The following is a 21,830-nucleotide window of genomic DNA, read 5'->3' as shown; positions in this document are numbered from 1 at the left end:
TATCTCTCTGATTTTCTGTCCTTTTTTACCTTGGTAGTAGCAGCACTGTAAAGCTTCTGCAGCCTTCCTCTCTAGCTGAGCAAAGACATACAGTCAGGGCCATGTAAGTCAGTTTAATATCTATTAACCACTTCATGTCCAGACACTTTTACCCCCTTCCTGTCCAGGCCAATTATCAGCTTTCAGCGCTGTCACACTTTGAATGACAATTGTTCGGTCATGCAACACTGTACCCATATTAATTTTTTAGCATTTTTTTGAGACAGATAAAACTTTATTTTGGTGGTATTTATTCACCACTGGGACTTAATTTTTTTTTGCTATATAAATGAAAACGTCCCAAAATTTTGAAAATAGTGTTTTTCTTATACAATTTTGCAAATAAATAATCTTTCTTCATAAATCTTGGCCAAAATGTATTCAGTTATCTTTTTAGTAAAAAAAAAATAACCCAAATTAGTTTATAACCAAAAATTATAATTTTCCAAAAATGTTTTTTACATTTTTTTTTTTTATAGTATTATTTGTTAGGTTTTTTTTTTTTTTTTTAACATACTGTCACCCTAGCAGTACAGTGTCACCATAGTGACACTGTACTACTTGTGGGGGGGTGATGAAGATTTTTTTTTACACTGATTGCTTTTACACCCATAAAGGCTCCTTCTCTCTGGCTGCATTCTTGCAACCATTGAGAAATACTGTGTGATCTGTGATTGGTCACAGCTTGTCACATGGTACAAGGCTGTTGTGAATAGCCTTGTACCATGTGACCTCTGATCATTCACAGATTTCACACGTAGTTAGCAATGATGTCAGAAGTGACATCTTGCTTACTACTATTCATGTGATCACTGATTGGCCAATCAGTGATCACATGATCGGGATCTCACGTGGTGCCGTGCGCTCCCAGGGAGCATGCACAGTCCAAGATGGCGGGCGCCATTTGTGAACGGCAACCCACCCCTGCACTTCCCCCATTCGTCCGTTTATATACATGGGCCGGATGGGAAGTGGTTAAGTTCAATAGCTCAATCTAAAATCTACACACAGATATTAAAAAGTTAAAGTAGTGACCCCTCCCTTATTAGATGGTTCTGTTTGAGGTTTCAGTCGAACAGAGCAAACCTCAAGGTGAGCCGCTACTGCTGTGCTGTTCATTTAGATAAATCATAGTGTTTTTATCACATGCTAAGTGTTTATTTGTATAATAAAGAAAACATAAATAAAATATCAGTTTAAGAACTTGTAAAGTTTAAAAGAACAGTAAAATAAAACTGACCAGAACCAATATATTTTCCCTTTAAAGTACTCAGCTGCTGCTTCTCTGAAACCTTTGGTTGTTTGTTGGATTCCATCTATTGTGGACACTAAATGACTGTATGACTCCCTACAACAGTGACTAAAAAGCTGTCACTTTAACTGCAATATGTGTACCATTTTTACTTGGGGCTATCGAATCACAAAGAATGATGAGGGTGTCTTGTATTGTGAGCAGACTTACTACAAACACTTAAACTGTGTAAAAGCCTAAAAGCCTTGAGTGTTCTGAAGTCTATCTCTTCTACACTCTACCCAAAGCATCGATTTTCCTGCAGAGTACCATTATGTTTTTGTTTAAAGAAAAAAAAAATCACTTCCACAAAAAGTCACGGCGTGCAATAGGAAAGAAAAAATGTAACTTTTTTCCACCCTGAAACCAAAAATCAGTCAAAGGTGTGACTTTCTAAGGGCTCCGATGCCCCAACCATGTCCATTCACTGCACATAAGCTAGCAAAACAATGCTTGCCAGTTTCTTTTTTTAAGAAATGACTCATTGTTTAAATGCCACTGGAGAAAGGGGCCACAGTGACAGCTTGCCTACTCAGAAGCTTGCTTGGCCGAAATTTTAAAAAATCCCACATGCAAAAGTTTCTGAAACTCACAATGAGTTCATTGAAGTTGTGAATGAAGAAGCTGGATGAATTGCCTGGGAAAGATTTTGCTTTGTGCTTTGACCAGTGGAATAAGCACCTGAAAATATGTATCAGTCTTCATGACCACTGAAAATGGAAATGGAAATGTATTAAACAAATTAGCTTTCTGGTGGTTAAAATTATGTTCTCAGGTTATTTTTAATTTGAAAGGCTGAGGACATTTTTGAATACTCCTTGAACATAAGATACCATATGCATTCTTGGTATCATTCTTGGTATCATTCATAATGCATTCTTGGTATCTGAATACATATAGGTCTGAACTGGGGGAATAACAAATAAAATTGCTGTTAAACAACATAGGGACTTAGGGGTCCCTATGACATTATAAAGAAAATAAAATTTTATTTTTCTAAAAAAAAAAATGTCAAAATGAAAGAATACTATACCGTTATATAAACATTATTGTCTATAGCATTGGTAAAGGATAAGGAATCTGAGCCCCACCATTTTGTTCATACTAGAGAGAATTCCATAAAAATGGAACACGTTCTTGGGAGACTATTAAAACTCACCTTCCTTCACCAGATAAAGAAAGGTCAGCTTTCATTCTTCAAGGGTTAATTATTCTCTCTGACTCAGTATTCATGCCTTAGGGAAATATTGACAAAACAGGAGGCTCAATCTCTTAAATCACGATAACTCCTAAAGGCAGGAAGAACATCACCCTCAAATCTTCTGGTTCAAAACTCAAACTTGACAAGGAATTTAAATGTGCTGATCATTTCAAGTTATTCTTGGCTTTTGTTCCGACCCAAAATAATTTCTAGTTGCCATGAAGAAGCAACATGAATAGGACAGATGCATACACTTTACAAATGTTATCAAAGTGGCTAATTTCCTTTGTTGTTTATTGAGGAGAAAACTTGTCTCAATATTCATCAAGTGCAAGAAAAAATCTATACAGCTGTAATGATTATGAACATCTGTGCTGATTCAGAGTACAGTGATAATAACACTGACGTTTATTATGAGGGTAAAAACAGACATCAAGCTCCAGAAAGAACGAAGGTGGCAGAGGAAAAGATTTTAAGCATGGAAAGTTATGACCACTTACAAAAACAGCCAACAGGCAGTTTGATCAAGTCATAAAAATATTATTACAAGAAAGATGACACATGGAAAAAGTAAAGGCTCACATATACAGGATCTAAAGTTACTAAAAATGTAACACAATTGGGAGTAGTGTGTGAAAGTGTCCATTGCAAAGATGACTGGTCTCAATGGATTAAGTCAGGGTTCAGTATTTTACAGATCTGAATGAAAGAAATCCAATGTCTCCAGGTTCTAACTGCCAATTGTTGGTTTCTAGAAGAAAAACATCTGTATAGATTTTTCTGTTTTTTTGTTTTTTTTTTAAATAAGGCCAGAGGAACATGCCGTAAAGATGGCTGAGGTCAACTTTCTCTTCCTTCCCAGGCATTTGTCACTCCTGCTTTCATATGCAGGTTCATGTATGCCTATGGGTATACTGGTTTTAAACTATGTTAAAAGTTAATTTTTTAGGAACATGTTACACCCATATTTAGGGTGGAACATGTGACATATTCCTAAGCACTACCCTGACCCCCCACCTCCTCAGCCACCCACTGTGACAGTAGGTTTCCTCTCCCCCACAGCCATGCCGACCACACAACCGCGTTATTCATTCACAGAGATTTGTGAATGAACAAAGTACAAGTAGTTTTCAATGGAGTGTGAGCACACTGATCAGCACATTTATACTCCATTTACTTCCTCCAGCTTTCAAACTAAAAGCCCATACAAAAGTACAGGCAGAAACCTGGAGGGGAGAGAGTGCAGGAGCTTGACATTGCACCCATGACCTACTGAACACTGGTGCAATGCTTTGTAGGTTCCTGTAAAAAAAAAAATAAATGCACTTTTTTTTTCTTTAAAGTATTTGGCATTTATTATTATTTGTAAAGGTGAACTTGGCCTTTAAATCCACAGCCGATTGTCATGCTTTGACATGTTGACGTATAAGCCTACAAACACGTTTCTCTACAGTCTAACCAGGATTTTAAAATTACTCTTGAAAAAAAAAATGCTGAGATTTAGAAATGTTCTTTATAAGCTTTTTCATTTTTCTCTGCTTTATTTTTTCGAGAGAAAGCAAGGGCAATATACAGAATCTGTTATTAAGTACAGACATAGAGGAGTACAAAACATATAAAAACAGATTTGAACAAGTAAAAAAAAAAATCAAGGATATTCATTAATATTTTTTATACCCTGAACATTTTACAAATTTATGCAGCACACTACTGTTTAATAAAGAGATAGACTTGCATATTAGTGCAAATAAAAGGCAGATCAAGAATAACAATGATAAAGAGTATATTGGGGAGGAAAGTAGGAAATGAAAAAGAGAAGATGTGTGTATAGCATGGATACAAGTGAAACATTTATAATAGAAAAGTAATAGCTTTACAAGCAGCTTTAGATTGGTAAACATATTGTTGCAACATTGATGTTGTGTGGTTGTTAATATTGTTGGTTAAGGGAAATAAATCCCAAGCAGTCAGAATGGCAAGCATTGTCATGGGTTTGTTTGATTGTGGGTGTATTGAATCCATGGAGGCCAGACTGTCTGCTTTCTAATGTTTATTATTTATTATAGGCCTTTATATAATAGTTTTTATGCATGGATTTACATACTGTACCTTCACTTTAGTTCCTGTCCTCGAGGAGCTTACACTGTAAGGTCCCCAATTCACATGCCTACATGCATGCACACACATACTAGAGCCAATCAAACCACCAGCATGTCTTGTGTGGAAGGAAAGTGGAATTCCAGGAGGAAACCCACCCAAGCACAGGTAGAATATGCAAATTCAATGGAGATAGTGTCCCGGCCAGAATTGAAACCAAAGACCCCAGTGCTGCTAGGCAGAATTGATAACCACTATGCAACTGTCAAAGAGAAGAAAATGTGCTGCTCACCAACCCAGTGCATTAGTATGTAAATTAATGTGGCTTCAGCCAGTACTGCTCCAGCCTTCTGATATGGTTCATCCAGCTCACTGAAGCTCACTGAGGCTCTCTGACCAAGCCCTGGTGAGCAGGGCGAAACATGTCAGGGGGGGCGGCATAACTGGATCGGTGCTGGCCACATTCATCTACATACTAATGCACTGGGTTAGTGAGTGGCACCTTTTATTCTCTTTGACAGTTGCATAGTGGTTATCAATTCTCTTTGATAATGCTCTTACACCTCTGAATGGTGCACTGACGCCAGCTCCCTTCACTGCAACTGGCGCAAAGATCTCTGTCTTAGCTTAAAGCAGCACTGCAAGATTCATTTGGATCACTATGCAATTGTGCTGTTCATGACAGTATTCTTCTTTTAAGCATAATCCAATTTAATGTATTCTTAGAACGTTTCAGGGGGTAACCATAATTAAGAAATAGTAACTTAGGGTAACTTAGGAGGACTATCTGGGAAGTCTTGAGAACATTAACTTGAGTGGCCATGTGGATTAGAGTAAAGACTCCTATTTAGAACTTTCAGACTGTATTACATAGCCATTAAATGTGGTGCATGGTACCCGTCTGACCACAATTACGGAAGCTTAAAGGTGACCATTCATGGTTAGTTTTGGCCAATTTTGAAGGAACCACATGCCACCTGGAACAGTGCAACTGTGAAAAAAAAAATATTGGCATCTTAAACTTATTAACTTGTTCAGCATCTATAAATGAACACATTTCCTATAAATAATAAAATAATATTTCCAGTATACTTTTAGCTCACACTATTTTTTTAAATTCTTTATTTTAAGTTTTGTTTTTATCAAGGACATAACAATGATCATAATATGCTATGAAACGTATCTTGTACACAGTATACATTACAGAGGTCAGGGTAATAGTTCAAACTGTCAAAAAATATTAACACATAAGTCATGTTACCTTGGACCATGAGCTTGACAGAAAATAGACAAAAATACTGGATAAGGCATTTAGGTGAGTCTTAAGTGTGTTAGCATGAAACAAAGTAGGTCCAGACAAGCAGGGGAAAAGAGTTTGGGGAATTGTAGTAGAAAAACCTAGGAAAAGTCAAGGGAGGCTAGGAAGGTAGTACAGGAAGATCAGGGGTGTGGGGAAATGGGTTTGGATGGAGGACAGGTTTAGGATAGGACAGTAGTTCAGAGGGGGGAGTGAGGGATAAAGAGAGTGTGTGTGGTATCTAGTCCAACTGCTCTGGGATAGATTTGTATTTTGGGGAACAGGTACAGTGCTCAGCATAAATGAGTACACCCCAACATATTTGTCAGAAAACTTTTACTTTCCTTTCAGAGTCAACATTTTCTATGGGACACTATACTAAAAAATACTCCCATAAATGCGGGCCATTGATTGCAAACAAGATTTGTTACTTTGCACACACAAAAAAAGCATTTTTTGTAACAAATTCATTCAACACCATGTTGCAAAAATGAATACACCCCAATGAAAGTCGTAGGGCAAAGCTAAATTTTAGACAACAAAATCCTAATTAACAAGAATTCAACTAGAGGTGAGTCTAAATATTAATTAAACAGGTGTCCAGCAGACAGCTGATACTAAAAGGGTGCTACTTAACAAAGAAAACCCCTTCCCATTTCATGCTGTCAGCAATGGCACCACATGGAAGAGAAATGTCACAAGGCCTGAGAAAGAAAATATTTGCTTTACACAAGAAAGGTGAAGGCTACAAGAAGATCAGCAAAGCTTTATTTATCAGTCAGAATCCTGTAGGAAAAGTAATACAAAAATTTAACAAAGACGGAACTGCAACCATCTTACATATACGTCTAGGCCGTCCATGGAAGTTAACACCTCGATGGGACCGTCTTCTGATTAGCAGGGTTGAAAAAAATTGCCATGCAAGTTCACTGCAGTGAGCTAAAGAGGTAGAAAGCCAAACTGGGGTGATTGTTTTGTACACTGCCATGCATGGGTGTCATCCACGAAGGAAGCCTCTCCTAAAGCCCATGCACAAAAAGCCACCTAGAATTTGCCAGGGCCCATGCTGAAAAAGAAGAAGACTACTAGGACTCTGTATTCTGGAGTGATGAGACCAAGATAAATATTTTTGGAACTGATGACTTCAAAACTGTATGGATTGCAAAGGTGAGAAGTACAAAGAAACATGCATGGTGCCTACAGTGAAACATGGTGGTGGCAGTGTCCTTCTGTGGGGCTGCATGAGTGCTGCTGGTGTTGGGGAACTGCATTTCATTGATGGTATCATGAATTCACAGATGTGCTGCTCTATATTGAAAGAGAAGATGCTACCATCACTCCGTGCCCTTAGTCATTGTGCATTTTTCCAACATGAAAACGATCCAAAACACACATCTAAGGCCACTGTTGCATTTCTGAAGAAGAACAGGGTGAAAGTGATTCAGTAGTCAAGTATGTCTCCTGATCTGAACCCAATCAAACATCTATGGGGAATTCTGAAGAGACAAGTTGAGCATCACTCTCCATCCAGCATCCAGGCTGTAAAAGTGGTCATTCTTGAAGAATGGAAAAAGATAGATGTTGCAATATAGTATGTTGCCAACTTGTTAATTCCATGCCTAGAAGACTTGGTGCTGTCCTTACAAATCTTGGAGGTCACACAAAATACTAGATGGAGTAGTTTTTGTTGTGGGGTGTATTCATTTTTGCATCAACTAATTTGATTAAAACTGAAGATTTTGTAATCTAAGTTTTATTATTAACCTTACTTTCATGTAATGAGCTAAACAAATGTTCTATAAAACTCAGTTTTGTCAAAATGTTAGAAATTGTTCTTGTGTTCATTGAAGTATTGAATACATTCTTACTTTTCAAGGGGGGTGTACTCATTTATGCTGGGCACTGTATACTGAATCCAGAAAAAACGGTGAGTCTGAACCTTCCCTCATGGTGTTTTAAAGAAGTTGTGAGAGCTTCCATATATATGATATTGTTTATTTTATAGAACCATTGTGTGAGGGTTGGAGGAAGTTCCTGCTTTCAGGGGGCAGGGATGTAAGATCTAGCTGCATTCAGGAGATGAATCAAGAGGGATTTTTGTATGAGGGGAATAGTGGAGCAAACAGGATTCTGGGTGGTCGTACAGGTCAAGGTCAGTAATCGGTTTAATTATCTCTTTCAGTCGTACACAGAAGCCTCTAATTTTATTATGACGAGACTATATGTGCCTTCAGTAAATCTGCACCTCCAGGGCATGCATAAAGTGTGAGGTTAAAGCAATATTAACCACTTGCCTACCGGGCACTTATACCCCCTTCTTTACCAGGCCAATTTTCAGCTTTCAGCGCTGTCGCAATTTGATTGACAATTGCGCGGTCATGCAAGATTATACCTATATGACATTCTTATCATTTTTCTCACAAATAGAGCTTTCTTTTGGTGGTATTTATTTGCTACTGAGCACTTTACTTTTTGTGCTATAAAGAAAAAAATGCAAAAAATTGATGAGGCAGCACTGATGGGCACTAATAGGCGGCACTGATGGGCACTGATAGGCAGCACTGATGGGCACTGATAAGCAGCACTGATAGGCAGCACGAATGAGGTGTCACGGATAGGCGGCACTGATAGGTGGCACTGATAGACAGCACTGACAGGTGGCACTGACTGGCAGCACTGCTAGGCATTGACTGGTACAACTGCTGGGCACTGACTGGCACAACCGCTGGGCACTGATTGGTGGCACTGACTGGCAGCACTGCTGGGCTGCACGGATGGGCACTGGTGGGCACAGGTGGGTGGCACTGGTGGGCACATGTGGGTGGCACTGCTGGGTACAGGTAGGTGGCACTTCTGGGCACAGGTGTGTGGCACTGCTGGGTGGCACAGGTGGGTGCACTGCTTGACACAGGTGAGCGCACTGCTGGGCAGAGGTGGGTACACTGCTGGGCACAGGTGGGCGCACTGCTGGGCACAGGTGGGCAGAGCTGGTGGGTGGCACTGCTGGGCACCGATCATCAAGGCACTGATCATCAGTGCCCTGATGATCGGTGACGATCCCTGCTCTGACAACTGGCGGTTTTCGGCAGTACTTTCCTCACGATCTGACAGCGTGAGGAAAGTGCAGCCGAGAACTGGCAATTGAATTTCCCGGTGATCAGCGTGTCATTGGACACGGCTGATCACGTGGTAAAAGGCTGCTGTGATTGGCCTTTTACAACATCACGTGATCAGCTGTGTCCGTAGGACACAGCGATCACGGAGATCACCGGGTGCGCGCCCCTGGGGGTGCGCAGGAAAGCGCGTTCTGGGACGACTTCATATGACGCCCTTCCAGAACTGGCCGGCCACAGTGTAGCAGTCATTCGGCTATCTGCGGTTGGCAAGTAGTTAAACCCAAAACCAAACATGTCAGAAATTGCAGCTTACATAGTTACATAGTTAGTCTGGCTGAAAATAGACAAACGTCCATTCAGTTCAACCAGTAAAAAAAAAAGTTATAATCCTACACCCACAGTTGATCCAGAGGAAGGCAAAAAACCCTGCAAAGCATGAGTCAATTTGCTCCTGCAGGGGAAAAAATTCCTTCCTGATCCCCAGAGAGGCAATCGGATATTCCCTGGATCAACTTTACCTGTACATAGTAACCAGTTATATTTTGTGTATCCAAGAAAGAATCCAGGCCTTTTTTAAAGCAATCCATTAGCTGTCCAGACCCAATTCTTGAGGGAGTCTATTCCACATTTTCACAGCTCTTACTGTGAAGAAACCTTTCCATGTTTGGAGAAAGATAGGAAAGGAAAGGAAAGGAAAGAAAGAAAAGAAAGAAAGGAAAGAAAGAAAGAAAGAAGGCAAAAGGCTGGTGGGGAATGTGGGTGGGGCAGACACAGGAGGAGAGGGTGGGAGGAAGAGGGGCAGAACCAGCTTTCTCTCTCCTCTCCCATCTGTGGTGGTGGGAGGGGGGGTGACTGTCAGCACTGGGGAAAGAATATGCTGACAGATGCTCTGCAGGGAGGGGGGAACACAGCCTTGTACTGCAGGAGGGCGGGTCAGCTATGGGCGGAGAATACAGGATCCCACGGCATGCAGGAGATGGATAGGAGGGGCGGCTGGATGTAACATAGAGGAACTGAGAAATGGGCAGTTCGGGCCTGTCTATAGTGGAGATATATTTAGAAGCATAGGAATTCAGAAAAATCCAGTCAAGGTGTGAAAACATGGTTTCTTGATTCTCAAGGTACAATTATAGCATAATTATATCAAGCAAGAAAAATGTCACTGCTTTTCATTCCATGGAAGTTGATGTATATTTCTTGCTTGGGTAAGGATGACAATGACGAAGGAATATGACCTCAGAAGTGTAGAAACAACAAGAAAAAGAATGAAAATGTTACTAAACCCAGGACCCTGCATTCACTATATCTGGTCTCCCACAGTGCACAGAATATGGAAATGCATTTATTTTAGTAAATATAAACTGCTAAATACCTTTTCTCATCAGCAGTATATACAGTAGCAGTCTTGTGACTTCTATCAATGTCCAGCAGAGCACTGGTAACAGCTTGTAGGAGGAGTTTTCATTCTCCTGTAGAAGTATGCAGGACCCCTGACCTCTATCTGGACAGTGCTGATTGGCCCTGTGACGATCACATGCACTCTCTCAAGAAAAAAAAACTCTCTAGCAATACACACCAAACAGAGCATGTGAAGTTTGCCCCCGAGCCTCTGTTCTATCAGGAGATATTTAGGATACACTGGAAGAAGGGGAGGATCAGAGAAGACAGGATCAAATATCATTTTTACACAATGTGGTGGATTAACCCCTTAGGTTCCACAGTGAGTATAACAAGCATGCTTTACTGTATATGCAGGCTGATTTTACTGTTGTGGGTCTAGTAACACATTAAGGCAATCAGCAGGCAAATACTAATTAACTTACAAAAGGTAATTACCATGAAGCCCCTAAAAAAAGTGTGATGGGTTTGGAGGCTTATCATGGCAACTAATAATATGTTGTATATATACAGTATATACAGGAGAAAGAGAGGCCAAATCTTTTGCCCCGCCTGGGGCATAATATGTCTTTGCTTGGGATAAACAAGGGCTGTGTGTGTTAGAGCTTGTTCTGCCATGCAGCAGACCTTGACACCCCTCTGAAAAGCAATCCACAGTGCCAGCAGATTGCTCAATATTTGATTTGTAATACAAGAGAGATTTACCACAAAAATCAGCAATATAAAGATTTGGATGTCACAACAGAAAAGCAATATAGAGAGTGAGAATGTCAGTAATCTGATCATAAAGAGGTAAAAATCTATATTTGGAGAATATCAGCATTTTCAGTGTTAAAAACAAGGTCTATCCTGGGAAGGTCAGGTATCTAGAAGCTTTAGCTATGTAACATGCCAGAACTATGTTAGATGATATACTTCTAGCAGGCAGATGAAACATATTGGAACTCTACTGTGAGCAGTTGTGAACAGTTATATAAGGTATGATTCATGAGAAGATATTTTTATGCACAGCCATGCTTTATACATTTAAATATTGTTATTCCACATCAGATAGTTCTCAGCAGTGTAAAAAGGGAATACCAGCATAGCTCTGGGCAATTCCTCTTTTATTATTTTTCATACAATATTAGCAAGACATTTACCAAATTAAACCACATGTGTACATTATGAAGAGGTAGAATGAATTTGAAATGCTCTTATGTCCTCACAGCAAAACACACAAAAAAAACCCTCTATTTCCTGTCTGTTATATTCCTCAAACCGTTTACCTTTCTGATGGTGAATAAGCCGGCACAAAGGCTTATTGATGCATCCTGGATGTTATAGAAGTAGCATGACCCCTTTCTTGTGTGCCTCTTCTCAGCATCTGTATAGCTTTTAAAGATCTATGCACTGAGAAATGCAGACTGCCAAGTAACTGACCTGAATAAAGTGTGCCTGTGTGTATTTATGTATATAATATATATTATACACTGCTAAAAAAAAATGTAAGGAACACTTTGAAACCACAGCAGATCTCAGTGGGGAAAAATATCATGCTGGATATCTATACTGATATGGACTGGGTAATGTGTTAGGAATGTAAGGATTCCCCATCATTTGATGGAAATGAAAATTATCAACCTACAGAGGACTGAATTCAAAGACACCCCGAAAATCAAAGTGAAAAAATGATGCAGCAGGCTAGTCCATTTTGCTGAAATTTCATTGCAGCAACTCATAATGGTACTCAGTAGTTTGTTTGACCCCCACGTGCTTGTATGCATGCCTGACAATGTCTGGGCATGCTCCTAATGAGACGACAGATGGTGTCCTGGACCAGGGCATCACTGAGCTCCTGGACAGTCTGAGCGTCGGATAGACTGAAACATGGTATTCCAGAGGCGTTCTATTGGATTTAGGTCAGGCAAGCATAGGGGCCATTCATAGGTATCAATTCCTTCATCCTCCAGGAACTGCCTGAATACTCTTGCCACATGAGGCCGGCATTGTTGTGCACCAGGAGGAACCCAGGATCCACTGCACCAGTGTAGGGTCTGACAATGGGTCCAAGGATTTCATCATGATACCTAATGTCAGTCAGGGTGCCATTGTCTATGTAGGAGGTCTGTGTGTCCCTCCATGGATATGCCTCCCCAGACTGACTGACCCACCACCAAAATGGTCATTCTGAATGATATTACAGGCAGCATAACGTTCTCCATGGCTTCTCCAAACCCTTTCACATCTGTCACATGTGTTTAGGGTGAACCTGCTCTCATCTGTGAATAGCACAGGGCGCCAGTGGCAGACCTGCCAATTCTGGTGTTCAATGGCAAATGTCAATCAAGCTCTATGGTGACGGGCAGTGAGCACAGGGCCCACTAGAGGATTTCGGGCCCTCAGGCCACCCTCATGAAGTCGGTTTCTGATTGGTCAGAGACATTCACACCAGTGGGCTGTTGAAGGTCATTTTGTAGGGCTCTGGCAGTGCTCATCCTGTTCCTCCTTGCACAACGGAGCAGATACCGGTCCTGCTGATGGGTTAAGGACCTTATACGGCCCTGTCCTGCTCTCCTAGAGTAACTGCCTGTCTCCTGGAATCTCATCCATGCTCTTGAGACTGTGCTGGGAGACACAGCAAACCTTCTGGCAATGGCACTTATTAATGTGCCATCCTGGAGGAGTTGGACTGCCTGTGCAAACTCTGTAGGGTCCAGGTATTGCCTCATGCTACCTGTAGTGACACTATCCTAATGCAAAACTAGTGAAAACAGTCAGAAAAGATGAGTAGGGAAAAAAATGTCAGTGGCCTCCACCTGTAAAACCATTCCTGTTTTGGGGGTCGTCTCATTGTTGCCTATCTAGTGCACCTGTTATTAATTTCTATAACACCAAAGCAGCTGAAACCGATTAACAACCCCCTCTGCTACTTAACTGACCAGATCAATATCCCAGGAGTTTAATTGACTTGATGCTATACTCTGTTTAAAAAGTGTTCATTTTTTCAGTAGTGTATATATACAGTTGTGCTCAAAAGTTTGCATGCCCTGGAAAAAAAATATGAAATTTTGGCTATGATATTGAAAATATAACTGATCAGTCCAAAAAACTGTCTTTTATTTAAGGATAGTGATCATACAAAGCCATTTATTAGCACATAGTTGTTTGGCTCCTTTTTTAATCATAATGATAAGAAAAGTTTACTTACCCTGGAATGTTTGGCCTTGCTACAGACACAAAGTGGCACACACAGGTTAAAATGGCAAGCAAAATTTAATTTTACATCGCAATTAGTGTTTGTGTATAAATTGTTGATGTGCTTGTTAGCTTTCACATGGATGCACTGAGCAGGTTAGATACTGAGCCATGGGGAGCAGAAAAGAACTGTCAAAAGACATGTGTAACAAGGTAATGGAACTTTATAAAGATGGAAAAGGATATAAAAAGATATCCAAAGTCTTGAATATGCAAGTAAGTACTGTTCAATTACTTATAGTGGAAAATTCGGGAAGCCAAGGTCAGGTGGACCAAGAAAGATTGCAGCCACAACTGCCAGAATTGTTCAGGATACAAAGAAAAACCCACAGGTATCTTCAGGAAAAATACAGGAAAAAGACAGTGTGGTTGTTTTTAAGTAGCCCAAGACAACAATACTTGAACAAAAATAAGCTGCATGGTTAAGTTGCCAGAAAGAAGCCTTTACTGTGCCAATGTCTCAAAAAAAGCCTGGTTACAATATGGCCAACAACACCTTGACACTTGGCTTGGCATGATCAGTCATATTTTCAATATTAATGCCAAAAGGGCTATCACAATTGTGTTTTCAGCAAGATCAAATAAAAAAACACTGTAACGTTGGTATTAAGGAAATGTGACTAGAAAATTGTATGGGTCCAAAACAATGAGGAAGTTAGCCAACATATGCCATGAATTCAAATCTACCCTAAACTGTTATCATTTTGTAATTGCATTTTAAAGATGTTTGTCTTCACTCCAAACAGTTTTAACGTCATGTTCCAAGGGAACAAAGAATATGGAAAAAGGATATACAAGAAGTAGAAAGAAAAGCTGGATAGGATACCTGAAATGAAGAATATTGAATTATACATAATTAAGTATTTTTTTTCAGTGAATCCAGTGACTGAGTTAGTTCAGTCCTAGCTAGCCCTTCTACTTCTAGTTATTTGTAGACACAGGTCTTAGGAAAGTCATTGCCTTCTGATGCTTCAAAACACTGGAAAACATCCTCTGTACTGCAATGGGGATGGCCCCTTCCTGTGCCAACATGACTGCACACCAGTGCACAAAGCAAGGTCCATAAAGACATGGATGAGTGCCTGACCTCACAAATGCGCTTCTGGAAGAATGGTCAAGCATTCCCATATAGACTCCTAAACCTTGTGGACAGCCTTCCCAAAAGAGTTGAAGCTGTTGCAGCTACAAACAGTGGGCCAATTCAATATTGAACCCTATGGACTAAGATTGGGATACCATTAAAATTCATGTGCGTGTAAAGGCAGGCGTCCCAATACTTTTGGCAATATAGTGTACATCTTTTCATTATACTTCTATATTTTCTTAGATGTGAAGGTTTGTAACATATGTACAAGTCTTCTGACTGACAGCATAAAATGCAGTCACCCTAATTCATCTGATTCCTGGATGGTTAATAGTGCATTAGAAGCCATTTTGCTTGGAAGGTACCAGATGATGATATGAGTCATGATTTTGGCTTGCAACAAAATAAATATATGGTCCAACTGTCAACGAGCCACAAAGAAATCATCATGATGTTGTCCAAAGCAACATAAGAAAGACAGTGTTTCCTGCGTCAGAGTGGGCGGCTGAGTTCATGATTCACATTTTATTATAAAATACATGGGCTATTTATTCTGTTTGCATTTGGAGAAACAAATATTTTCCAGGCAACGTAACAAATTTTGAAACATTGAATAAAATGTTGTGGCTTTCATTAATGTGTATTTCCCTTGTACACATTAAACTGAAGGTTGCCTGAGCAATTAAATACTTAAGCCAAAATGATCATTTTAGGAGGCTGAAGATGGAAGTAGGGAAGATTTAGAAAGAAATTAAAGGATAACTTCCAACACTGTAAATTCTCTGCTTTTGACCTGTGTGGTGATAATAAATTATAGAGATTTATAATTTTAGAGATGACATCTGCAGGTTAAAGGGTACACAAAAAAAGAGCCCTCTTAGAACAAAACACTATCATTTCAAACAAATAAACCAAAATAACAGTTATGCCAATACAAGGCAATCTTAATTTGTGATAACATTGTCCAAATGGCATTTTTAAAAACACCTGAAAATGAATTCCAAATGAATCCCCCTGACAAAGAGAGCGGTTTACAATGCAGAATAATTTTATTCACAAAGCAGAGTTCAAGAACATTTTATAAATACAGTGATTTAAAAGATTTAAGTGCTAAAAAAATATTATATTGAAAGTGAGCTCAATTAATAAATGAAAAAAAGTCTGCTAACAATAATGGATCTACTTATAAAAATATGTTCCAAGCATTCGCACAGCCACCTCAACTAATTCCTGTAATATTTCTTATGAGTGTCAGCTCCATCTAGTGGTCATAATGTGGTATTTTCCAGGTTGAGTTTTTTTCAGGTAAATACAGCATTATGGCCACCAGATAGAGCTGATGATCATAGGAAATACATTTATTAGGCAAATTACAGGGATTATTATTGATGAATGTGTGAATGTTTGTGGCAATAGTTCAGCAATTTGTTTTATAAATTGACTCCATAGTATGAATAACTACTGAAAACATTGCCAATGGTAAAAACAACATTTGAATTAAGTACAACTATGAAAATAATATGTAGCCATTAACTTTGTGTGGACATATAGAAGAGAAACAGTACCATAAAAACAAGTTTATTATATACCATTAAAAATCTGTCACACAACATTAAAAATTACTCACCACAAAGGGGTTCACAACATACAAATATTCTGATTACGGTTCATATGTAGACTCGACTTGTTTCGGGAATCCTTCTTCAGGAGAACATGCTCCAGAATCAGTACACTGGAAGCCACTCCTAATCTCCATAATGGTGTAATATCAATCAGTAGGGTAGACTGGAATTCATAGCATGTGCATGTTGCCCATAGAGGTGAAAATGTGTAGCCCAAGCCACTGCCTTTAAGGTGGGAAAATCAGGTACATTCTTGTTCAAATGTTTTATTGTTTTCAAGGGAAGGGAACATAAACATGGGACAATCCATAAACATTTGTACAATGCAATTTGTGAGTACAGATATGGCGTCCAAATAAGGGAGGGGAGAAAGGCACCAGAATACAAAATACAAAACATTGCAGGTTAGAAGACCGAGAGGAGGTAACGTTATGTACAAGTATTTTAACGTACATGTTGGTATAGTGTAAAGTCATTAAAGGGGTGTTCTCCCTAGGTTCAGGTGGGGGTATTGGGGATAAAAAAAAAGAGAAAAAACAAAAGGTAAAGAACTATTGTGAGGGAATGAGAGAGAGAAGAGGGGGGGGTAGAAAGGTGGTGGGGGTAAGAAGGGGGAGAGGTTAGGAGGAGGATAGAGGGGTGATATGGTAGCGTGTGACTCCTAGGATCCTATAGGGGGTTCGAGACTGAGGATAGTGGAGCACAGAATGATGGGATAACAAGGCAGTGAAGGTAGTTAGATCAGGGAATGAGGAAGGAATCGTCAAAGTTAGGTGGAAGGAAGCATTCAACCCATGAGTTCCAGATCACCATGAATTTAGGGATATTATCTAGGATGGTAGCTTCAATTTTAGCATGGATCATAGCCTGAGTGATCTTGTTCTTGACTGCTGTTGTGCATAAGGAGGGAGATTTCCTTGACTTGGCTATTATCTGCTTGGCGGCCGTGGTGACTTGCAGAAGGAGTTTGAATTGTGGTTTAGTGATGCCATGAGGGCATACGGTTAGAAGCACAACTGTCGGGTTGGGTGTGAGCTGCTTTGCGCTGAGCCTAGATAAAATATGAAAAATGTCTGTCCAGAAAGCTTGGGTTACCGAACAAGCCCACCAGATATGATAGAAAGTTCTCCTTTCAATCCCCAGTGGGGGGAAACGTGACCATGTATATGATTACTAAACACATGCAAAGGGACAACACACTGCAGCAGGTGATAAAAAGTGAATAAATGCAGTCCACTCCAAACAAAAAGTGGTGATTCTTCTGAACGTGAGAGTGCCAATAGTGCCACAATCCTACAATGGTCTGAGTGCCTCCTCACCTCCCCGCATCGACCACAAGGGCCAATACGCCTTGATAATATATAGGGTGTAACCCTCAGATGTCAGCCGGTCACAGATCCACAGTAGATTCCACCTCATGTACTGTATTCCAAAAGCCACCACCTCCAGCCGCTGATAATGGTGGTAATAAGCCACCAGGCGATACTCAGAAACACAAAACAGAAACTCCCATAGCGTAATACTGTAATTTTAATTGTAAAGCATAGATACAGAGTTCCTACTCACATTTCCACATAAGATAAAAACGCATATCACAAGTCCTCATGTAGTCCTGGTACTGCGGGTGTACCTGGAGTCCCAATATGGCGCGTACGTCGGAAGTGACGTCACCGCGTACCGGAAGTGTCGTCAGGGCGTGCCAACGCGTTGCGTCACGGGTACACGTGACTTCATCAGGGTAACCGCCCACAACGACATCGATGTTTTTTATAGGCCCCCTGGGTGTCAATCATCCGACTTAGACAACCCACGGCGGCCATTTTCTCGGAGCCCAATTTGGTACTGAGATGTGCCGACTTTAAACCACAGCAGCCATATATGGACCAGGTAACCGTATATAGGGGAGATTAATCCCCTATTAAACTAATTCTATATGCTACCTATACTGTAACTGAGGATCAAAAACCAGTTAAACTATAATGTAAATACTGCATGGGATAAATCACAGAAAACACATGATAACCATTGCAGTAATCAGTACCTTAAGGACTACATGCATCTATGTGTGTATATAACACACACACAGACACATGCATGAATTAAAACCATAAAAAATACAATACATAAATAACTGAATCCAATAAGCAAAAAAATATAATAAATTAATAAACGAAAAATCCCCTCCTAGCCAGGTGGACTACTTGTATAATCAGATAAAAACTTAAATAAGATACTTAAAAATCACTAATAAAACAATTCAGGTCGAACTCTATGTTCAAACCTTTAGGCACCTGTGTTTGCATAATATAGATCCACTTTGACTCAGCCTGACTTAAAGATCGCACTTTATGCGACCCCCTCCAATGCCCCTTATAACGCTCTATTCCCCAAAACAATAATGTGGATGGATCATTATTATGAAATAGGGAAAAATGCTTAGAGACGCTATGTTTGGGGTAGCCTTTCTTTATGTTCTGAATGTGCTCGCGAATCCTCTTCCACATTGGTCGCTTCGTTCTTCCAATGTACTGTAGACCGCACTGACACTGGAGGCCATATACCACCCCCTCCGTCCTGCATGAGATAAAATCTCGAATTTGATGTTCCACTCTATTACTACTGGACACAAAAGCCTTACGTTTTACATTCTGTCCTTTAGTCTCTCTGCAGGCAAAGCATGATTTGCAGGGATAGAAACCCTTTTGATCTAAAAAGGTGATCATTTTACTTTTAATTGGGGGGTCTAGTGCATTCTTCACCAGTTTGGTCCTAAGAGTAGGCGCTTTCCTGTATATAAATTGAGGCCACTCCGGTATTATGTTATTCAAACAGGGATCTATTTTTAAGATAGGCCAATATTTCCTGAAAATCTTCTCTATCTTCCTATAATGCACATTGAAGTCCAATATTATGGGCACTTGTTTCTTACTATTGAGATCCTTGGATTGTCCCTCAGTATTTACTTTATCCTTCAGAAGTGTGTCTCTTTCTATATTGCCAACCATATTAATCCTACCCTTAATCTGATCACGGGGGTAACCTTTCGAAACAAACCTGTCACTTAGTATTTCCACTTGTTCTTCATAATCTTTTTTGTTAGTGCAATTCCTCCTAAGGCGAACAAATTGACCTTTAGGTATATTGCATAGCCAGGGAGGGTAGTGACAACTATCACACGGAATATACCCATTCCTATCTACATTCTTAAAGAATGTCTTAGTGACAATGTTCCCTTTGTTTATACCGACATTAAGATCCAGGAAATTAATCTGTGAATTGCTGTATTCCCATGTGAATTTAATATTTTTATTGTTGCAATTCAATTTGTTAAGAAAAGACACTAACGAATTGCCATCTCCTTTCCACATGATGAACACGTCATCTATGTAGCGCTTGAAGACCAACAACTCTGTGGGAACATCTGAATAAACTGCATTTTCCTCCCAGTGGGCCATAAACAGGTTAGCCACACTGGGAGCAAAACGTGCTCCCATCGCTACACCCCTGATCTGTTTATAGAACTTTTTGTCGTGCCAAAAATAATTGTGTGACAGACAAAAATCTAGACATTGAACAAGAAACTTTCTTTGATGCCAAGTGATGTTACTGTACTCTCTTAGTCCCCATTCTACTGATTCAATGGCCTCCTCGTGTCCTATGATAGTATATAGGGATGCAACATCCGCACTCGCTAAATATATGTCCGTATTTTCTTCTCCTTGTACCTCATGCAAGATTTGAATAAGATGTTTTGTATCCCGTAAGTATGATTTTGTTCTTTTAACCAAAGGTTGAAGATATATGTCAATATATTGGCCCAATCTTGCAAGGATAGATCCGATCCCATTCACAATGGGCCTCCCTGGTGGATTAATTGGGTCTTTATGCAGCTTCGGGACAGTATAAATCACCGGGATCCGGCATACTTCCGGAACCAGATACTTGGATTCTTTTTTATTTAAAATTTTCTTGTCTATACCTTTTTTAATCAATTTTCCTAGTTCCTTCTTATACCCTATTGTACCCTGTTCGCCTTAGGAGGAATTGCACTAACAAAAAAGATTATGAAGAACAAGTGGAAATACTAAGTGACAGGTTTGTTTCGAAAGGTTACCCCCGTGATCAGATTAAGGGTAGGATTAATATGGTTGGCAATATAGAAAGAGACACACTTCTGAAGGATAAAGTAAATACTGAGGGACAATCCAAGGATCTCAATAGTAAGAAACAAGTGCCCATAATATTGGACTTCAATGTGCATTATAGGAAGATAGAGAAGATTTTCAGGAAATATTGGCCTATCTTAAAAATAGATCCCTGTTTGAATAACATAATACCGGAGTGGCCTCAATTTATATACAGGAAAGCGCCTACTCTTAGGACCAAACTGGTGAAGAATGCACTAGACCCCCCAATTAAAAGTAAAATGATCACCTTTTTAGATCAAAAGGGTTTCTATCCCTGCAAATCATGCTTTGCCTGCAGAGAGACTAAAGGACAGAATGTAAAACGTAAGGCTTTTGTGTCCAGTAGTAATAGAGTGGAACATCAAATTCGAGATTTTATCTCATGCAGGACGGAGGGGGTGGTATATGGCCTCCAGTGTCAGTGCGGTCTACAGTACATTGGAAGAACGAAGCGACCAATGTGGAAGAGGATTCGCGAGCACATTCAGAACATAAAGAAAGGCTACCCCAAACATAGCGTCTCTAAGCATTTTTCCCTATTTCATAATAATGATCCATCCACATTATTGTTTTGGGGAATAGAGCGTTATAAGGGGCATTGGAGGGGGTCGCATAAAGTGCGATCTTTAAGTCAGGCTGAGTCAAAGTGGATCTATATTATGCAAACACAGGTGCCTAAAGGTTTGAACATAGAGTTCGACCTGAATTGTTTTATTAGTGATTTTTAAGTATCTTATTTAAGTTTTTATCTGATTATACAAGTAGTCCACCTGGCTAGGAGGGGATTTTTCGTTTATTAATTTATTATATTTTTTTGCTTATTGGATTCAGTTATTTATGTATTGTATTTTTTATGGTTTTAATTCATGCATGTGTCTGTGTGTGTGTTATATACACACATAGATGCATGTAGTCCTTAAGGTACTGATTACTGCAATGGTTATCATGTGTTTTCTGTGATTTATCCCATGCAGTATTTACATTATAGTTTAACTGGTTTTTGATCCTCAGTTACAGTATAGGTAGCATATAGAATTAGTTTAATAGGGGATTAATCTCCCCTATATACGGTTACCTGGTCCATATATGGCTGCTGTGGTTTAAAGTCGGCACATCTCAGTACCAAATTGGGCTCCGAGAAAATGGCCGCCGTGGGTTGTCTAAGTCGGATGATTGACACCCAGGGGGCCTATAAAAAACATCGATGTCGTTGTGGGCGGTTACCCTGATGAAGTCACGTGTACCCGTGACGCAACGCGTT

Source organism: Staurois parvus, unplaced genomic scaffold (genome assembly GCF_062004578.1).
Source record: "Staurois parvus isolate SC_StPar_1 unplaced genomic scaffold, SC_StPar_1.0 ptg000147l, whole genome shotgun sequence".
Classification (NCBI taxonomy): domain Eukaryota; kingdom Metazoa; phylum Chordata; class Amphibia; order Anura; family Ranidae; genus Staurois; species Staurois parvus.
This window is presented reverse-complemented; position numbering follows the sequence as displayed.